We start from the raw sequence: 22,548 nt of genomic DNA, 5'->3' as shown, positions 1-22,548 counted from the left end.
TAGAGAGAATATAAAATGTAGACTGGCAATGGTAAGGAAAGCATTTCTGAAGAAGAGAAATTTGTCAACATCGAGTATAGATTTAAATGTCAGGAAGTCGTTTCTGAAAGTATTTGTATGGCGTGTAGCCATGTATGGAAGTGAAACATGGACAATAAATAGTTTGGACAAGAAGAGAATAGAAGCTTTCGAAATGTGGTGCTACAGAAGAATTCTGAAGATTAGATGGGTAGATCACATAACTAATGAGGAGGTATTGAAGAGGATTGGGGAGGAGTTTGTGGCACAATTTGACTAGAAGACGGGATCGGTTGGTAGGACGTGTTCTGAGGCAACAAGGGATCACGAATTTACTATTGGAGCGTAGCGTGGAGGGTAAAAATCGTAGTGGGAGACCAAGGGATGAATACACTAAGCAGATTCAGAAGGATGTAAGCTGCAGTACGTACTGGGAGATTAAGAAGCTTGCACAGGATGGAGTAGCATGGAGAGCTGCATCATACCAGTCTCAGGACTGAAGACCACAACAACAACAATCGTGTTACTCGTTATCATTTTTTATTAGGTTTCGAGGGAAATAATTTTCTTAATCTACGCTGCGTACAGAGAAAGGTACACCACTCTGTCTTCGGAACTCTAATACTTCGTCTTTTTGAGTCACCAGCCTTCTGGCTGGCTTGATGTGACCCGTTACAAATTCCAACCTTTTCATCTCAGTGTAGCACTTGTAACCTACGTCCTCAATTATCTGCAGCTGCAGGTATTCCACTCTCTGTCTTCCTCTGCAGTTTTTATCTTGTATGGTCCCGCGGGCACCACGTCCCTTCTCCTTGTCAGTATTTTCCATATTTTCCTTTCCTCAACGATTCTTATAAGATCCTCCTCTTTCCTTTCCTTATCAGTCCACCTGATTTTGAACATTCTTCTGTAGCACCGCATCTCAAATGCTTCCCGTTTCGTTCCGGTTTTCCCACAGTCCATGTTTCACTATCATACAGTGCTATGCTCCGAACGCACAATCTCAGAAATTTCTCCCACAAATTAAAACCTATATTTTATACTAGCAATGAATGACCTCTTTGCCTATGTCAGTCTCCTTTTCATGTCCTGCTTTCTACGTCCGTCATTGGTTATTTTGCTTCTACGGTAGTAGGATTCCTTAACTTCATCAACCTCGTGATCACCAATTTTGGTGTTAAGTTTCTCGTTGTTATCATTTCCGCTACTTCTCATTTCTTTCGATCCCATAAATATTATGTACTCATTACATTGTTCAGTCCATTCAGCAGATTTTGTAAATTTTCTTCACTTTCGCAGAGGATAGCAATCTGATCAGTAAATCTTATCTTTGATATTCTTTCACCGTGAATTGTAATTTCACTGTTGAACCGTTATTTTATTTCCGCGGTCACTTTTTCTATGTATAGACTTAAGAGCAGGGAAGATTGGTCAGTCTTTTAACTTTACGTTAGTCAACGGCCTTACCGGAATGGTGACATTGTTTCCCGCCAAAACACCGAAGTCAAGCGCCATGGAGCTTTTCTAGCATTTGGATGGGTGACCGTCCGACTCCGCCGAGAGTTGCTGGCAAGAGAGGTGTACTCAGGTTCAAATGGCTCTGAGCACTATGGGACTTAACATCTATAGTCATCAGTCCCCTAGAACTTAGAACTACTTAAACCTAACTAACCTAAGGACATCACACAACACCCAGCCATCACGAGGCAGAGAAAATCCCTGACCCCGCCGGGAATCGAACCCGGGACCCCGGGCGTGGGAAGCGAGAACGCTACCGCACGACCACGAGATGCGGGCGGTGTACTCAGCCCTTGTGAGGCCAGCAGAGGAGCTAGTTGATTGAAAAGTAGCGGCTCCCATCACGAAAACTGACAATGGCCAAGATAACGATGTGCTGACCACATGCCCCTCCATATCCGCATCCAATTACTCCTGTCTGCTGTGTATGACACGGCATTCTGTTGGTACCGTTGGGCTTTCTGAGGGCTGTTCCGACGGAGATCTCAATTTTACGGTATTTTCTTTTTTAATTCATAATGTGACTTGTTGTCTCCGCTGTAGCTGTACAGAATTTTTTATGGTAGTCACTTCGTGTTACTTCCGATAAACATTTAAAGGTAACTGTTTCGATTTACTATTGACCCATGCAAGAATTCGTATCTGCATACCACAGTACCTATTTCAGCTACACAGTTAAAGCAGATTTTTCAACACTAGCTTCGATTTCTTCAAGGTAAATACGTTCGTACTATGAATCGAAGTATTCATTATAGCTGTAGTGCTTTTTACGACACTAGCTTCGATTTCTTCAAGGTAAATACGTTCGTACTATGAATCGAAGTATTCATTGTAGCTATAGTGCTTTAACATCTGAGGTCATCAGTCCCCTAGACTTAGAACTACTTAAACCTAACTAACCTAAGGACATCACACACGTCCAAGCTCGAGGCAGGATTCGAACCTGCGACCGTAGCAGCAGCGCGGTTCCGGACTGAAGCGTCTAGAGCCGCTCGGCCACAATGACCGACTATTTATGTTCTAATATACATTTTTTTCATCGGTAGGATCCTTATTTAATTTATATGACATTGGAGAGGTAATATAATGGAAAAAACCACGTGCATTTTCATGAAGTTGTAGTGATTTTCATATGATGTTCAACCATTTAAATTTGTATTTAAATTTCCAGCGACGAGGGACAGGTCTGAAAAGCCAAAGTCACACCTCGATACATAATGATGCGAATGACATTATTTACTATCAGTAATATAATAAGTCACAATGTGCCAGGCTACAAGAGTAACGTACCATCACTTGACGGATTTGCTCACGACATCACAAGGTGCAGGATGGTATTAGTCATACAGACATGGAAACACAAATTGAAACTTCATGAAAGTACTTTACGCGAATACACATGTTATTTTCAATACATTACCTCTCAAATGTTGTATAAATTGTATAATATGACCAGTGAAGAAAAAGTGGGTTAATAATTAAGTTTTCCGGCCGATGTGGTCGAGCGGTTCTAGGCGCTTCAGTGCGGAACCGCGCGACCGTTACGGTCGCAGGTTCGAATCCTGCCTTGGGCATGGATGTGTGTGATGCCCTTGGGTTAGTTTGGTTTAAGTAGTTCTAAGTTCTAGGAGACTGATGACCTCAGATGCTATGTCCCATAGTGCTCAGAGCCATTTGAACCAAATAATTAAGTTTGAGCATGAGTCGAATCGTCGCATCGTACAATTGGTCTTGCGAATTTCGAACGATATTTTCTTGTTGTTCTTTTTTTTCATTTTGTTCGTTGTATTTGGTCGTAGCGGACGTCACATGGCATCCGTTGACGTTCGTTGTCGATCCCTTCACCCAGATTTTTTATGACAGAGACCAGCCATCTCTCACACGGAACAGGCTGAGCTACCGTGCCGACGATCATTTACTTACCATGATCTCTAACGTCCGTCACCTACGCACAGATATACAAGCCACCTAACAGAAGCATAAAACTTCTCTTAAGATTTTCTCGGAATTGCCAGAGTAGTGCCCCTTACTATTTGCATATTACGTTGTTTTAATGGCCTGTTAAAGGCGTAAGAAGTCTGAAGTAAATCTGTGATCCCAACCTCGTGGCCTCCCCTTGTCAGAAAAGCATTAGTATAGCCTTCTGTAGCCAGCAGGTCTCATATGCTGTTGGTTTTCACAAGTGTGTCACAGTTCTTATCAGAATCGTCGTTCAACACTACTACCAACCACCAGGACGTCATGCCACGGTGCCTTCTTCAGTCCACAAAGCCTACTTGACAAATCAAAGCCAGGAACGTTCTACGTGGGAAGTTAGAGAGAATCGTGAGCAGCTGGCACGTCCTGTTAGATGAGTTCTACTTAAGAAGCGCCAGGAAATCGCTGGTCGGCTGTCATCTCCCAACCTCCCCCACTGTGTCTACTTTTACTATTATTTTTTAATATCTGCTATATTAAACACCTTTCCTTACCATGTTCTTATTTGGTCGGTTTCTGCTCTGTCAGACAGTTGTGTATAGATATTACAACTGATTTCAAGCAAACTTCTGCATGACCAAAATACTTGAAATTTTAACCATAGCTCGGATCTGGATGACATTGTATTAAATCGCTTTCCTGTTTGTCTTTTAGGTAGGGCTGGGGGTGAGAAGGGTTGGCGTGCTGTGCTGTAGCCTGTTCAGGCGGTATGCGAGTAGACGGGTGTGGCTGAGTATAAAGATGGGAAAGAAGAGATGTATATCGATTACTTGTCTGTCTGTCTGTTCAGTAAAAATTTTGCAACTGATTCTAAATAACTTCCCATGAAGTAAAGACTTGAAATTTTTAAAGTAAGTCAGCATTAGACGATAATGCAATATTAACTCGCTTCATTGCTCGTGTTTGGTGGATGGTACTTTGCGTACCACTGCCATTTCCCCCTATTCCTGCTCCACTCACGAGTTATTCGCTGGAATAACCATGCTAATAAATTAATAAATATCCGCGAGAGTTACAATCTTTATTTTTTAACTTCACTGCCTTTTAGCGAGGTATACAGAGGAGGAAGCAATACATTTGTTCAGTCAGGTGAAAACAAATTGAAATAAACTTGAAATTTACCACATGTCTCTTTTGTAATTTTACATACACAAGAGTAAAAAGTAGAAAATAATTAATTAAATGGAATTGAATTTTAATAAATCATATTTTTAAATCGGGCTGAAGAGTACAAAACTATTCCTCGTAGCCCCATACAAATAGTCCAGAAAATTTGTGACTGTAAATTTTTAATAGCTAGGAAAATATTTGTGAGATTTAAAACGAAAGACGTGGTGCACATGTTATATACAATTTGATGCATGAATAGTTCACTTCCTTACTATTACACTACTTATTAAATGGCGTATAAGCAGTTAATCATTACCGACAGCATTTTCAGTACCGTTCTTTACGAATACCTGTAGCTGAGTACGACATGGGGTAGTTGTAGTGCTTAGTTGTAAATATGGAAGGGATTCTGGCAAATGTGAATCGATGAAGTTTTCATTATTTGTGTGGATTGTTGTGTTCGATTTGTTGGAGTTAAGAAGAAGTGATAATTATAACATTTGTCAAAAAATAAGCTTGGAAAAGTTATTTGATGTTGCTACTACGGCAAATGGGGGCTCGAAAAGCAATATATCTGCATTACAGATATTGTTTATCCATGATATGAAGGTAAACAACAGCACATGACGAAATAATTAAAGGAAAGTCTCACTGATGCAGGCCGTACCGAACAGAAAGAGTGCGAGTTGGAAGTCGTCACGCGACAAGGAATTGACGCAACAGGCGTAGAATTTTCGACGGATGTACCGTAACTGGAGCGGAATATTTGGCAATAGGTGTACTGCCGATTCACAAAAACCAGCTACTCGAAAAGCACGCCTCCTCAAAGTAAAATTTATAAACAGATAACAGGGCGATATTTGCCGATACGCGGCAAAGGTGAGCTGCGTCGCGATCAATAGTTAATTTCCTGGTCGGGCCGGGGCGGGCCAGTCTCGAAGTCCCTGAGGCTGGCTGGGGCGGTGGTTACAGCGGCCTCACGCAGATTCCCTCATCGATTCCGCCGGCGATGAAAGCTGCTGTTCGCCGCCAAAGGGACAGGGCAGGTGGACCCCGGGGCCAACTTTCGAAAACAGCGAAAGCCGCGAGCGTGCTGATCGACCCAGAGTCGGAAGTCGGATGATTCGGCCTGTCTTCGGGTCAGATGGGGTCGAAATCACGCGAAGGACGAGATCTTGTCTTTACATACACGTCAGAAAGAAAATACGGGGCTACTGTAAATGATTCATTCGTTTCCAAAGCTCTATATTTTGCACAGTATCACATGTATGGGCCTCTGGTGCAGTCAGTTTATTAGTCATGTTCCTTTCAGAGTATGTTGATTCAGCAGTTTCGTATTTGGCAATCATATACAACAGCTCGGTCGTCGAAAGATTCGTGCATAAGGACTGGAAAGTTGCACAAGTCACACCAACACCCAAGAAAGGAAACAGGAGCAATCCGCTGAATTACAGACCCATAGCACTAACGTCATTTTGCAGCAGCATTTTGGAAAATCCACTGTGTTCAAACTCTGTGGATCACCTCGAACAAAATGATTTATTGACAACCAACACGGATTCTGAATACTGTTCTTGTGAAACACAGATAGCTCTTTATTCTCACGAAATAATGGGTGCTATCGACAAGGGACGTCAAAACGAATATTTTCCGATTTCCAGAAAACTTTTTAAAGCGTTCCTCACGAGCTGCCTCCAATCAAATTGTGTGCATACGGGCTATCGTCTCGATTGTGCGACTGGATTCCTGATTTACTGTCGGAAAGGTCACATTCGTAGAACTGACGGAAAATCATCGAGTACAGTGGAAATAATATCTGGCGTTTCTCAAGGAAGGGCTGTAGGCCCTCTGCAGTTCCTGATCTACATAAATGATTTAGGAGACAATCTGAGCAGCCCTCTTAGACTGCCTGCAGATGATGCTATCATCTACCGTCTTGTAAAATCACCAGATTATCAAAACCAATCACAAAATGGTTAAGAGAAGATATATGTAGCATGTGAAAAGCGGCAGTTGACTCTAAATAATGAAAAGTGTGAAGTCATCCACATGAACGCTAAAAGAAATCCTTTAAATTTCGGTTACACGATAAATAGGGAGTACAATTATGAATAACTTTAAATGGAACGGTTAGGAAGATAATGTGGTGGAGAAAACAATCCAAAGACTGCGGTTTATTGGCAGAACTCGTAGAAAATGCAACAGGTCTGGTAAAGAGACTATCAACACTATTTTTGTCCGTCCTCTTCTGGAGTACTGCTGTGCGATGTGGGATCTAAATCAGATAGGATATCGGGAAAGTTCAACGAAGGGCAGCTCCTTTTGTGTCATGAACAAATAGAGTTTCACAGATATGATACATGAAATGGGGTAGCAATCATTAAAACAAAGACGTTTCTTGTTGTGACAGGATTTTCTCATGAAAGTGCCAACACCAGCTTTCCCCTCGAAGCATAAAATATTTTTTTAGTGTCCATCTACTTAGGGAGAAATGATCATCATAATAAAATAAGAGAAATCAGAAGTGTTCGTTTCTCCCTCGCGCTGTCCGAGAGCGAAACACTATATAAATAGCTAGAAGGTGACTGGATGAACCGTAATGATGTTGATGTACATGTTTAAGTATGACTGTAGCATGAATCGAACCGTTAACTCATTGACTTTGAATTTGGACTTTACAAATGTTGTATGAGTACCACTCTTATCACATGGCACACGTCCAAGCGGATGTCAAGATCGGTCCATATCTTACGTAGCAATATTCTATCAGTGGTTGTCACAGTAGCATTGGTGCGATCTCTGAGATGTTGAAGTGTTCTTGGCAGTGGTGGTACGTCAACAAGGTCCTTAATGTACCCCCATGGAAAAAGTTTCTAGCTGTTAGGTTAGGCACCTGATGGTGGAATGAAAAGAGAACCACTTCACATACACCATTACCTCTAGCACTCCATTTTGTGGAGTGGGGGTGAGATAAATGTGACATGGAATCACGTTTCTGAGACGCCTCGAGAAATTTCAATCAACGTTTGGTACATTTATAGATTACTATCTGGATAAATGTTTTCTTGCAGTGGAGTGGAGGCAAGGATCGTTTGACGTGTATACATAAATTAATAATGTAGATTTCATAGCTTTTCCGTGTCGATGGGCTGGTCGGTAACAGCTTTGATGTCGTCTCATTTCTAGAGGATGGAAGTAGGGCTTAGGCATCTCTTTACCTTCTAGGACACTTGAACGTGACAGGTCAGAAAATTTAGCATGGAACTTTCAGCAAGAGATCTTACCTATACCCGGTGAGACGCAACATTTTTATCGTGGGGGCTGAGATCAGAGCAACAGTGGAAACAGAAGATTAGTGGTTTCCACGCTCAGGTAGGCACCTGCTTAATACAACTATTTCCAGAGTGAAATGCAACTTTCTCTAAAGTTAACGTTACATGGAGCTTACGTGTATGTTAGCATGAAACGAATGATAATTTCAAGTGGAGAACTGGGAAAACTAGAGACACTGTTTTATAGGTGTTTTCTCGCTGATACGTTTAAAAATGTCCGCCCGCAGTAGCTGGGTGGTCAGCGCGACAGAATGTCAGTCCTAAAGGCCCGGGTTCGATTCGCAGCTGGGTCGGAGATTTTCTCCGCTCAGGGACTTGGTGTTGTGTTGTCCTAATCATCATCATTTCACCCCCAAAGACGCGCAAATCGCCGAAGTGGCGTCAAATCGAAAGACTTGCACCCGGCGAACGGTCTACCCGAAGGGGGGGCCCTAGTCACACGACATTTACAGTTTAAAAATTTAACCAATAATGTATCTTACATATTTTTTAAAAAATATTTATTTTCTTGATTCAGTAACGAATTACACATGTAAATATGTTATAGCTGAACTATCTCGGCTTGTTCCCGACCATTCTGCCGCTTACAGTAAGCTGCGTCAGTCTCACAGTCTGCAACACATAAGGAGCACACGGCATGTGGTCAACGGAGCTGTCATTCGTGGGCGCCATCTACCATGGCAACGATACATTTCCGGACACATGTTCATAGGAACTATTTTCATTTCCAGTCAGGAATCCGTCCCTGCAGTTTGTCGGTTTCATTAATGCTCACTGTGTATAGTGACTGGCATCGGTGTAACAGTGGAAGCGGCAGCCATTGACAAACGAGCTCGCTGAAACGATGCTGACCAGCACAGCACAGCACAGAGGGACTTGAGTTTGCGAAGAGTGAAAGGAACGGGGCTCGTTTTTGTCGCAGTGAGGAAAGGACTTGCATGCATGTCGGGGTACAGTGAAGACGCGTCGGACTTATTTTGGGAGGCACATGAGCCCACTTGTCAGAGGAGAAAACGCAGCAATAGGGTTTTTGCAACTTTTTATTTTTATGCTATGTGAAATTCGGAGCTCAAACATCAATTATAAAAAGACCTTCGATACAACTCTCAACTATAAATTGAAGTATGGTAGATTTTTCGACAGGCAGTGTCACTCTGTGGTAGTGTGTTCCTGTGTCAGGTGGAAGAGCTGGGTCCGGTTTCTAGCCGACGCAAATTTTTAAACAAAAGTGCATGTTCTACGAGCATTCCTTCAGTCCAATTTGAATAAAACCACACACCCATTGCCATTTTTGTGAAAAATGGAGTCTTCTTATTTATAATTACATATCATTCATGAAAATCCAGTTTCATTGCAGATATTCTTACTCACCGATCTTTTACAAAAGATTGTTAGTAATTTTTGTTTCAGTTAATAAATACACAGGAAATTAAATTTTTGCCACGTTTATGTATTTTAGTCTTCACGGAAACGAGCATAGAAAATGCATGTTTGTTCAAAAGATCATCATAGCCGGGGATCGAGCCGAGGTCGAGGACGTAGCGAACATACTCCACCAAAGCGCTATGCTGCTTGTCGAAAGTTCGATCTCACTTTAGGATACTGAAGTCGCTCGGATTAAGTTCTACTCGACTTTCTCCAGAATTTTTTCAGTTACTCTGAGTGACTGATGTATGCGTTCCGAACTTCATTTAGTATAAAAATAAAAATATTTACAAACATACGATTGCCGTGAGCTCTCTTTGCTAAAAATTCCATGAATTTGTAGTAGAGTACTAACTGAACTGTTGTTTGCTGGTTGCATCTTCAGATTATTTATGCATGTGTTTTCGATTAATAAACGTTTTTATTTCAAACTTAACCCCTGGTTGGAACGTAATAATAATTAGAAATCACTTCACTTTCGATATGATAATCGTATTCTGCTAACATCCCGCAGTTAACATAAGGCTGCCGCTGGTGGTCTAGCGGTTAGTGTTGCTGCCTTTAGACCAGGCTGACCTAGTTTCAATCCCCGGGCGGGTGGGAGATTTTATCTGCTGGTGGCCTGGTTGGTCTGTATGTCACTATTTCATCACAATCGACGAGCAAGTTGTGAAGTGGCATCACATGGGGAGACTTTGCACTTAGTGGCCGAAAAATCCCAAATGGCTGTTACGGCCAATAATGCCATAAAATCATTTCAGTACATTTTTAAGTTTGTAAACTAAGTAACGAACTGAAACTATCTTGAAGTAATGTATGATAGCAGAGTAGTGGAATTCATTACGATGGCATGGATATCTCTTTAGCAAAATTAACATTGTCGGTTGGAACAGTTGTGCACAGAGTAATTACAACAGTGTGAGATCCAGTATACCGACAATGGCAGTCAGTGGCTATTGCATTTGATGTCAGTAGTACAGTATTTAGCAAGACATCAACGATTTAGGTGGCAGAGGGTGGAAATCGCTGTAAAGGCAATCGGCTCTGTGCGTTGTTAGTTTGTTCGCGAGCCTTTACTGCAGGAACAGATACCATCGGTGACAGTGCGTGTTGTATCTATAAACGGCGATTGTGATAAAACTGTGCGAAAAACAGTTATGTAAAGAAAATAAAAAAATCGGTGTGTCCAAGAGAATGGGGCTCCGTTATCGTAAATCGCCAAGAAGTTGAACCGTTCAAGTGCAGTGACCGATAATTAAGTTAGATTGGGAACAAGATATGGCCAGTTCAGAAAATATGGGCAACGTATAAAATTATCTGAGGCATCTAAATGGCTACTTTTGCACAAAGCAAGGGCCACAAATCCTTATCCTTCTCAACTTGTTCTTGATCTACAGTTGCCGGTAACTGCCAGAGGTGTACGACAAAACAAGCGTTCTATGCTGTTACAGAAACATAAACAGGCTAGGCCGCAGTTCGCTGGGAAACATACGTCCTGGACTTCAGAGTGGGATGAAGTGTTCTTAGAATGATGAGAAGTAGTTTAATTTAGATATGCCAGATGAATTTCAACGTTATTGGCATGGTCCGAGAACAGAACACCAGGTAAGTATGAGCAGAACTTGATGATGGTGGAAATGATATGATATGAGCAGGCTTCTACGGTGAAGGGAAATCCCGCATTACTAAGCTGAACACTAGAATGAACTTTAACGTGTACACTGAGGTGCCAGAGAGAGAACTGATTGCAATGCATGAGAACCTAAGGGACGGAGGTTTAATGTCATAACAAGATAATGCATTTGTGCATGTTTCTGCTACAACCAAAAAGTAGTTCGAAGATAAAGATATTGATGTCTTGCTGTGGAATGCATGCATCCCGGATTTGAACCACTGTGGAAAACCTTTGACAAATACTTGCAAGGCCTGTTTATCGTAGTGGGAGGCAATTTGAGGCCTATGTGAACTGAAAAGACCGATATAAAAAGATGGGCGACAGTTTCACTGCAATAACTATAAAGTCTAACAAAATAGACAGCAAATAGAAGTTTTTAGGTAATTAGGAAGAACGGAGGTTGGACAAAATTACATCCATGGGACAACACAATAGTGCAGTGAGTTCCTTTATACCAATTTACATCCAGGAAATGGAAACGCCTTTTTTTGTTACTAGTGTTGTGAAAGGTTGTTTATGGCTGTTTATGTCTTATATGTACCTAGTGCTTTCATGATAAATTGGAGACATGTATGCTTCAGACAATGTAATATTACTTTAGTAGGAACTGTACCTTAATATTGATTTCCACTAGCGGACAGACGAGCGAAAAACTTACGAAAATTGTTCGTGCGTTCAGGTCTACACCTTCCAAGATGCTACTCCAGGTGGGTGTAAAAATGAATGTGCACAACGGGATAAACTGATCGCAAAAATGAAGATTTGGCCCTATCTCACTACCCCATGAAGCAGATCTTAGGACCTCTTAATGGTGATATTATTTCCTCCTTGTTGCTCTTTAATATATAAATTACAACACAAACATAAATGAATGATTAGCGGAACTAGTAACTACTAAACGATAAATGTTGTTTCTGCATGTACATTTATTGTAGATTAAAACCCATTTTATATATTACAAATGTTTATATATCAATGTCCAATGGACATAAACAGATACAAATGACTTTCCTAACTAACATTACTGATTAGTTGCCCACATCTGCCCCTTTTTATGACTACGCGATCTAATACAAATAACGTGATATCATCTCCGTACCAAACACTAGCAGACATTACTTTTAAAGATGATTTACAGTGGTGCACAACCTCAGTGGAAGTAAAATTTACGTGATCACAGCTTTTAACTATATAGCTCTAATAATCCAAAGCAATTAGCAATATCACCGTATGTACTGTGTCCGGTGCGTCGAACTGTTGGTTCTCGTACGCGTCTGCGACGATGGAAGAACTCCAGCCACAAGATTAAATCTTTCAAACACTAGGACGTCAGAAGGCGGTCTTCTGACTAGCATAATCTAATACTATTGTCTCCCCTCTGTGTTCTACAGAGAAAAACGCGAATTCTCAGTCACAAGGACAGAATTGAGATAACGTCTCAACGTGAGCATAGACACAAGAAGTGCTCTCAATCACTGAACGCTATGTACTCAACGACGACCCCCTACCCAGAGGTGAAGTCCAGAATGGTATAAGTTCGAAACAGTGCAGTGCCTGACCGTTCTAACTATAAAATCTCATGAGAGGAAAGACAGAAAGTCCATCTGTACCAACAAAAGATAATACTGAGCGACCGTCATACACGGGCGCTCAAAACGGAGGACTCTTACTCTCCACCGCTGGCTTCCCAGCAAAGCTTGGCTCCCCTCCCTCGTAACTGCAGAAGGAGAATCATATGCTCGAAACCACGGAATATTATCCCTCTCTACAGATTCTTCAGAACGCCGACCAACCATATTTTAGTCTTTTGTCGGCCAGCGCGGAAAGTTTGCGAGGAAATAGCAATCCCCATTAATTAGGAATTCATATAATGGAACGCTTCTCAGAGTAAAAATCCTCGGAAATAACCCAGCCTGCGTGATTTCATAAGTAACGCTTCCTTTTTCCTCTCTGGTGCGTCCAAGATTTTCAGAGTTTCCGGTTATCCTTCCGGCCTAGCTACAAACCGGCCAGCCGCCACTCTATTGTGCTTCAGAACTCAGCTGCCCCGTCCGTCCGGCTAGGGCTACTTCCTCTGTTAAGCAGGACCAACACGCCTGTGCGGGCTTTACCACCCATGGCCCGAGTTACGCCTGCCGTTTCATTTCCACTGGAGTTCCAACTTCTAATAATATGGGCAATCATTCATTAGCCCGTTTTGATAATAAAGACATACCATAACCATTAATGCAATAAGGGTTAACAACTATTTACAGCCGCACGCGGTGGCCGAGTGGTTCTAGAGGCTTCGGTCCGGAACCGCGCGACTGTTACGGTCGCAGGTTCGAATCCTGCCTCGGGCACGGATGTGTGTGCTGTCCTTAGGTTAGTTAGGTTTAAGTAGTTCTAAGTTCCAGTGGACTGATGACCTCAGATGTTAAGTCCCATAGTGCTCAGAGCCATTTGAACTATTTACGAGATGTACGTGACAATGTCAGTCTTCCTTAAATATTCATATAGGCGATGTACAAACTATCAAATCATACCTAATTCCAGTTGCAAATCACGGTAAAGTATGTAGATAAGTGCTTGTAAGGTGCGAAATTATAGCCACCTTACAACCTTCAAGCTCGCAAGCAAGTAGTAAAGCAGATATACCTGAAAATGTGATTATATCAGTCCACAATAGATATTATAATATGAGCATTGTAAATAAAAGAGAGCCGAGTGGAAATTTACCCAGGTGACCTGCAATGATGGGGGTACAAATAAAGGATATTTTGCATTCTATAGGATGAAGTAATATTTTGAACATTGGTAAATCTCGGCTTTTGGCGGAAGAAAAAGTAAGGAAGCTCAAAGTTTTGTATTCCATCATCGACTACAGCAGCAGCACGAGTCCCCGTCCTTTGCAGTCTTCACCACCTCACCTTCCTTTTTTGAAGCCGAGCGCATCGACTGCTAACGAGGCAGGTGCGAGTTTTAAGCGCAGATTTACTCGGACGATGTACGCTCTGTGTCGCGGGCTAAAAGCACTCCAGAACCTAACGGGGCACTAATTGCATTTGGTACTCCTCTGGCGTTCTCAGCGTTCCAGGCGCCGTCGGCGGAGCGTCTCCATCGACGGCCTGTTAGCTCCCTTACAGTCTGGGATGACGCTATCCTTCTACTTGCAGGTTTCAGTCATATCTCGTCCTCCACGAAAGCGTGTACTGAATAACACGATTACCCATAGTCATGAACTAGGTAATTCATATTCCATTAGTCGTTCTACATTAACGGCGACGCATTAACAACAGAGAGCGAATTTCCAGGTAACAGCTATTCAGTAGGAAAATCCCAACTGGCGCAAGAACCTCGAATCCAAACTTTCCGGAACGAAATAAGAGCTCATTCTCGCATTTCTATAGAACATATTTTTATAGTATCACATACACGTTTCAGGAGCTTGCTAGCGTCGAGTGTACTTTTCGGAACGGGATATAAGCTTATTCTCACACTTCTTTAAAACATCTATTTATAATAACATACATACGTTTCAGGAGCCCGCGATATGTTTTCAGTCAAACTGAAAATCTTATATTTGGTGTGAAATTATTGTGTGATCATAGCAAATCTATTTATATCGTAACTTGCCCTTTACTTAAAACGACAGGAAGTAGGTTATTAATAGCAGGTCTCAGAACTGACAGGCCACAGAAACTGGTTTTATCCTTTAGAGAAGAAATTCAGAAGCCATTATGAAATGAGCTGGCATCTTACCCATTATCGACTGTTGATGGCAATCGACTTCGACCCTACTCACAGAGAGTCAAAACAGATTAGGAGACTGAGGAAGGCGCACAGCGGATTGAACGCAGATTAAAGTTTAACGTCGAAATGAATTCTAACAGAATACGCAAAGACAGAGCAAAGGGCAACCTTCACTGATGTTATAATACTATTCACATGTAAGTCAGACACTAAGAGAGACACCATCTAACGAATACAGGAATCAAGACATAAAGAGGGAAAATGATTAATGCTACATCTGCACTGCTAATATCACCTACATTTACTTCATACATCGCAAGCCACATAAGGGTGTCTGGCGAGGGGTGGGGGGGGGGGGGGGGGGTGAGAGGGGCGGCACTTTGGTACTATTAAGTGATCGCGCCTTCCTTCTTCTGCTCGCGAACGGCGAGTGTGCAGAATGGTTGTCCGCAAGACTCTATACTATCTCTAACTTTTCGCATTTTCTTGTCCTATTCATTTCGCGAAATGTTTGTGCATGGAAGTAACATGCTGTCTGACTCTTCCCGGAAAGTGTTCTGTCGAAATTTCAGTAGTAACCCTTTCCGTGATGAGCAACACCTCATTAGCAACATCTGCCACTGGACTTCGTTCAGCATCTGTAACGCTTTCGCGCCAACTAAATGATTCCGTGACGAAACGCGCCGCTCTTCGTTGGGTCTTCTCTCTCTCTCTCTCTCTCTCTCTCTCTCTCTCACTCTCTCTCCCCCTCTCTCCCATCATACCTTGTAAGGATTCCATTTTGATGAACAGTAATCAAGAAACGGTCGAACAAGCACCCTATAAACCACCTCCTTCGTGAATGAGTTATATTTCCTTAAGATTCTTCCTATGAATCTCTGCCAGGCATCTGTATTTGCTACTATTTGTTTTAGGTGCCAATTCCACTTCAGGTCGTTGTGGACAGTTACTCCTATAAATTTTACGGTAGACATAGTTCAAAATGGTTCAAATTGCTCTGAGCACTATGGGACTTAACATCTGTGGTCATCAGTCCCCTAGAACTTAGAACTACTTAAACCTAACTAACCTAAGGACATCACACACATCAATGCCCGAGGTAGGATTCGAACCTGCGACCGTAGCAGTCGCGCGGTTCCGGACTGAGCGCCTAGAACCGCGAGATGTAGACATAGTTTTCAGCAGTTTCTCAACAACAATGTACTTGTACAATAGTGGCTTCCGTTTCCTTTTTTATGTGCAATATTCGGTGTTTAATCCATCCTCATCAACTGTAGTCGTATATAACGAAATAATAAGCAATAAGTTGCATGAAATAAATTTAATTTATTTACATGTTTCAGGCACTTAGTATCCTTCTTCTGAAGACACCCACTAAGTGCCCAAAACTGGTAAAAAGTTAAATTCCTTTTATGAAACTGGTTGCTTATTATTTCGTTTTATATGCCAGTGTGTTACATTTATTCACGTTCATGTCAACTCGCAAACACGGTACAGTTCATCAATCTTTGGTAGGTCATTTTGCAAATCGATATTATCTTCTGGCGTTGCTACTTTCTTACAGGCAACCGCATCATCTGCGAACAGCCTTAAAGAGCGTCCGATGCCTTCTACTATATCATTTAAATACAATGCAAGCAGTAACAGTCCCTTCCCACTTCCCTGGATACTCCGTAAATTACTTTTGCATCTATCGATTTTGTTCCGTTAAGAGTGACGTGTTGAGCTCTATCTGCAAGGAAATCTTGACCGTAGTCGCAAATCTGGCCCAATACACGATAAGCTCGCTTTTTTTTCACTACCTGGCTGTCCGGCATTGTGAAAAAGGCCTTCCTGAAGTCAAGGAACATGGCATCAACCTGAGCGTCGTTACTACAGTGCTATGTAGTGCCGGGGTGGCCGAGCGGTTCTAGGTGCTACAGTCTGAAACCGCGCGATCGCCACGGTCACAGGTTCGAATCCTGCCTAGGGCATGGATGTGTGTGATGTCTTTAAGTTAGTTAGGTTTAAGTAGTTCTAAGTTCTAGGGGACTGACGACCTCAGAAGTTAAGTCCTATAGTGCACAGAGCCATTTGAACCAATTTTGTCTCATGGAGGAACGAAGTGACGTGAGTTTCACAAAGATCTTTGTTTGCGGAATCTATGTTGTCAACGATATACGCCTACAATTATAGACATGGTGAAACGCCCCCTTAGAAAATTTATTGAATAACTGTGCTGATAAACCTCTTACATTATTTGTTTTTCAAACAGCTGAGCAAAACAGAACGTACTCAGACATTTCGCTCTTTACCTATTCTGATCAACACTAGACTGACACACAATATTTTTAGCGCAACGCAATCTGACTTTCAATAATCCCTACAAAAGAATGACCCTGAGTGACATTAACCAATACCTTTCACAAATTACTTACCTCACAAAAATCTTCGTTACTCGAACTACTGCAATACAGCGAGCGCCACTACTGCCAGCTAAATAAAAGATTCTAGCTACTGAAGGTATTAACTACTGATAGGCATGGTTAGCAAATGAAAGATTTTGATAGAGAACAAACAATGTATTTACCTTAATAGTGTTCAAAAGTCATAATATATATAGCTGTTCATGACATCCATTCTTACAAATGTACTGTTTCTGATGGACACACGTGCAGATCATCCGCTCTCAAAAATCCGCCATCTCACTTCCCCACATCCACCACTGCTGGCGGCTCACCTCCAACTGCCCAACGCTACGCGCTGTTAACAGCCAACAGCCCAACACTACAATAGCGAATATTACAACAATGCCACCCAGCCACAGACTGCGCACAGCACAGCCAGTGATTATCATACAGAGCGCTACGTGGCGTTACCAATATAAAAATCTAAACAGCCTACTTACAATGGATCCTACGGCCCTTCTTGAAAACTGGAATGACCTGCTATTTTTGCGGTCGCTAGGTACTCTTCCTTGGTCTTGCGAACTACAATGAACTGCTGCTAGAAGGGGAGAACCTTAGAGGTGTCTCATCTGGTCCTGATGCCGTTCCTCTACTAAGCGATTGTAGTTGCTTTTGTGCTCTGTGATCGGTTATCTCAATACCTGCCATATCTGCCATTAATGATTGAAAGGACGGGCCGTACTACGATCTACCACGGTGAAACACTTTCGGGAGACCGAATTCATTATTTCAGCTTTCTCTATTGTCTTCCTTTTAGGTGCCTGTGACTGAGTGACTGAAGATACTATTTCGTACCGCTTACTGATTTCACATAAGATCAAAACCTCTTACGAATTTTAGTTGTATCGGTTGATGAAACTTTACTTTCAAAGTCACTGAGCGCTTCCCTCATTGCTCTCTTTACGCTCATTTTCGTTTCGCTCTGCTTTCGTTTGTCAGATAGGTAGTGACTTATTTTGAGACTTTGATGAAGCGTTCTTTGTTTGCGCTGCAGTTTTCTAACCGGCTATTAAACAACTGTGGATATTTCCGAAAGATCTTGCTCGGAGCTTTGGTCTAAGCATGTTGATGGGCAGAGCTGAATATATGTGGGGACCCTAACAATCTAGAGAGAGAGAAGGAGAAAGCTGAAGTTATGGACCTATGAGATAGCAATTGAGTGAGGAGGGGGGTGGGGCCTCGGGTTAGTTCTTGCCGTATGGGAGAAGATGTTACCACGAGTGAAAACAGTTAAGCTTATCCTTAAGAAGATAAAAAATTAACAAATTGTAATATGACTAAACAGTTTGTGCCACGAGTAGAGCACGTTTGCGTTGGAGGCATGTGGCACCAAATGTTAGTCCATAGACAATGTGGCAAAACAGAGGCTGGAGCGTCTGTGCTTCGGGGTTCCATGGCCGTGGAACGCCCATTCTTCAGCGAGCTTCCGACCTCAAACTATAGGACTAGTACCAACCTCTGCGAGTGCTGCGATTTAACGAACAGACAACCTTTTATATCGACGGAGGTTTCTCCAGCCAACAAAAAGCAGTCGTCTTTGCGTCACTGCGGCTCCTCCAGGAGGAATTAAGAATCACTCGAGTTGCCACTATCTTGAGCAAATAATTGAATCCACACAAAATGATCACATCTGAAATCCAATTCCAGAACATCGTTCTCAGTAAGTCAGGACCCTAATAGATATCCTTCGTCCAGAAATTTTTAATAAGAATGTTTATTACGGAAGCTTGAAAAAAATTCCTAACTAGGTAATAAATTCACTAGCTTGTTAGTCATTTAGAATTGATCTGCAATGATCTGTATGGATTCGGGGGCTCTTTCTTTGTCAGAGGACTCACGAAAACGCACATTCATGCGTTCCAAGACGTGGCGAACCTAAACAGAGTCGTTGTCTACAGTGTGGGTGGCATGAGCCCCCAGTGCTGCAGAGTCACTCAAGGATAAGCACGCGAGGTTATCATGTTCCATATCATGCAGCAGAATAAGTATTCTTGTGTAAAAAAAACTGATTTTTACCACCAAGACTTACACGCTGTTTGAGGGCAGCAATAACGTAGTTTGAGCAACGACGGGCCGTATGCAGAGGATTATACACTGAAACGACGAAGAACTGATATAGGTACGCATATTCAAATACATAGATATGTAAAGAGCCAGAATACGGCCTACGGTCGGCAACGCCTATATAAGACAACAAGTGTCCGGTGCAGTTGTTAGATCGGTTACTTCTTCTACAAAGGCAGGTTATCAAGATCCAGCTGAGTTTGAACGTAGTGCTGCAGTCGGCGCACGAGCAATGGGACACAGGAGGTAACGGTGAAGTGGGGACTTTCCTGCACGACCATTTCACGAGTGTACCGTGAATATCAGGAATCCGGAAAAACATCAAATCTCTGACATCGCTGCGGCCGGAAAAAGATCCTACACGAACGGGACCAACGACGACTGAAGAGAATCGTTCAGCGTGACGGAAGTGAAACCCTTCCGCAAATTACTGCACATTTCAATGTTCGGCCATCAGAAAATTCAGCGAGCGAACCATTCAACGAAACACCATCGATATGGGATTTCGGAGCCGAAGGCCGCCTCGTGTACCCTTGATAACAGAAAATGTTACCTGGTCGGACGAGTCTTGTTTCTAATTGTATCGAGCGGATGGACGTATGGAGACAACCTGATGAATCCATGGACCCTGCATGTCAGCAGGGGTCTGTTAAAGCTGGTGGAGGCTCTGTAATGGTGTGGGGCGTGCGCAATTGGAGTGATATGAGACCCCTGATACGTCTAGATATGACTCTGATAGGAAACACGAGAGTAAGCATCCTGTCTGATCACCTGGATCCATTCATGTTCATTGTGCATTTCGATGGACTTGGGCAATTCCAGAAGAACAATGTGACTCCCCACACGCCCAGAATTGCTACCGAGTGGCTCCAGGTACACTTCTATGAGTTTGAACACCTCTGCTGGCCACGAAACTCACCAGACATGAACATTACTGAGCATATCTGGGATGCTTTGCAAACGTGCTGTTTAGAAGAGATCTCCACTTCCTCGTACTCTTACGGATTTATGGACAGCCCTGCAAGATTCATGGTGTCAATTCTCTTCAGCACTACTTCAGACATTAGTCCAGTCCATGCCTCGTCGTGTTCTGGCACTTCTGCCTGCTCGTGGGGGCCCTACACGATATTACGCAGGTGTACCAGTTTCTTTGGCTCTTGAGTGTATTTCGCCACGAAACGTTTTCTCTTAACTCGTCGTTTGTGAGTTATACCTTCGAAACAATGACTGTGCAGCATTTTTGAGTATAAGAACATACTGCTTTCTCTCGTGTAATGCTTTATGGATTCAAGCAATAGTCTCGGCAGTGGTAGCGATATGAGTAATATGGACGTATACTCTGTACAATTTCACCATGGAAGAAAAAATCGGAAATGGTGAATAAGGTGATTATGCATGCCATGAGATTGGTGATACTTGACATACCCAACTCTTCCTCATAGATGGTAATTATCAATAGTCACGTATCAACATTAAACAATTTTGAAATTTCAGTCTTGCTGTATTCACAGATTTCCTCATATATCAAGCGTTACAGCGTCCGGCATTCTTAAAAGTGCGATGTGCTGATACTGAAGGTAAACAACTCCAATTTAAAACCTGTTTTTCATTTCAATGAAGAAACTACGGAACAGATTTCACCAGAAGTGCGGAATTTGTTGGTCCTATAAATTTACCTTCTGAAGCTGATAAACGCGTAGGTTGCAGTTTTGCAGTAACCTCCAAACGGTTGCGTGCGCCATGCCCATAGGAGGTGCCACAGCTCGCGTAATGATTGACGGTCACGCCATCCACAAAACCCCGTGTTCTCACGTCACGCCTACACCGCTATCATAATCAGGTCGAAGACGCGTGTTTTTCGAACGCGTTGCTAAAGTGGAGCCTTGGAGCAGGGATGTGGATGTCCCTTGTAATGAATCCGACTCTTGTAGCTTCTGCGAGAGACGTTTTCATTGCCCCTCGTTTGGTTTAAACACAAAGATGCCAATGAACTCAGTTCGTAGTCTACGAGGTTTGTTCAAAAAATTCTGGAACTTTGTACACAAAATGTTTCTACGCTTATCTTTTACTTTTTATGCATGGTCTTTTTCGAAATGCTCTCCTCCACTGTTGATACAACGCTCCTAACGCGGCTTCCGGAAGCAGTCTTCGTACGCCTCTTGCTGGATCGCGAGAGGCCCCGTCTGCTAATTTTCTTTTATCTCGTCTATCGTTGCAATCTTTGTCCTTTCGACGGGGTTTTCAACTTTTGAAATAAAAAAAAGTCCACAGGATCACTTGAACCATCATATGCCAATTGTTAGGCTGCTTTATCTAACAGTCGGCAGATGATAGTTGAAGTGATCGCTATAGCAAGCAGAAATCTACACATACTAGCATTCGAATGCTTGGGCCTATTTTGATCAGAACCGAGGTGGAATCTTCCCACAGGTTGGTCAGAGGCTTGAAAATGGCGAAGTAAATCGCCGAAACTGGTAGCCAAACAAAATAAGTTTTGAAACTAGACATCTGAAAGGTGGTTGATTTGACATAGTTCGCCTTGGCGATATGCAACTAACAATCAGCAATAGTGTGGGTTGCGCAACCGGATACGTTTGTTGCGCTGCGTGATTGTGACGAGTTGCGGACATAGCCAATACATTCCATATTTAATTTTACTGCAAACTCTCACCACCATCGACCATTAAGTTATACATGGTGCACATTCGATCGCAATACATCTATAATCATTTCAGTTAAGCAAGACAGGTTTTATCTTTTACAAATAATCTGTGATGCGTGTCTTCAATTTTAGTGGGCTTGCATTTATTTTACGTATTCTATTATGGTGAGTAGGTACACCACTCGCAATTAGCGTGGTTTCTGCCTGAGTACCTTCTTTAGGTTGATTGGTTGGTTTGTTGTTTTGGGAGAAAGGACCAAACAGCGAAGTCATCGTCCCCATCGGACTTGAAAATCACTAAATTCTTTTAATCTTAGTAGTACAAATAAATAAATAATTAATTGTAATAATGATGTTTTACTGATGACATTTAAGGATTTCGCCTTACAAAGCTAGAAAATGGACCATCCCGGTGAAACACCTGTCAAATGGTTCAAATGGCTCTGAGCACTATGGGACTTAACATCTGAGGTCATCAGTCTCCTACAACTTAGAACTACTTAAACCTAACTAACCTAAGGACATCACACACAACCATGCCCGAGGCAGGATTCGAACCTGCGACCGTAGCAGTCACGCGGTTCCGGA

The sequence above is a fragment of the Schistocerca americana genome, chromosome 3, assembly GCF_021461395.2.
Source record: "Schistocerca americana isolate TAMUIC-IGC-003095 chromosome 3, iqSchAmer2.1, whole genome shotgun sequence".
Taxonomy (NCBI): domain Eukaryota; kingdom Metazoa; phylum Arthropoda; class Insecta; order Orthoptera; family Acrididae; genus Schistocerca; species Schistocerca americana.
The sequence above is the reverse complement of the archived record's forward strand: the minus strand, read 5'-3'. Positions refer to the sequence as shown.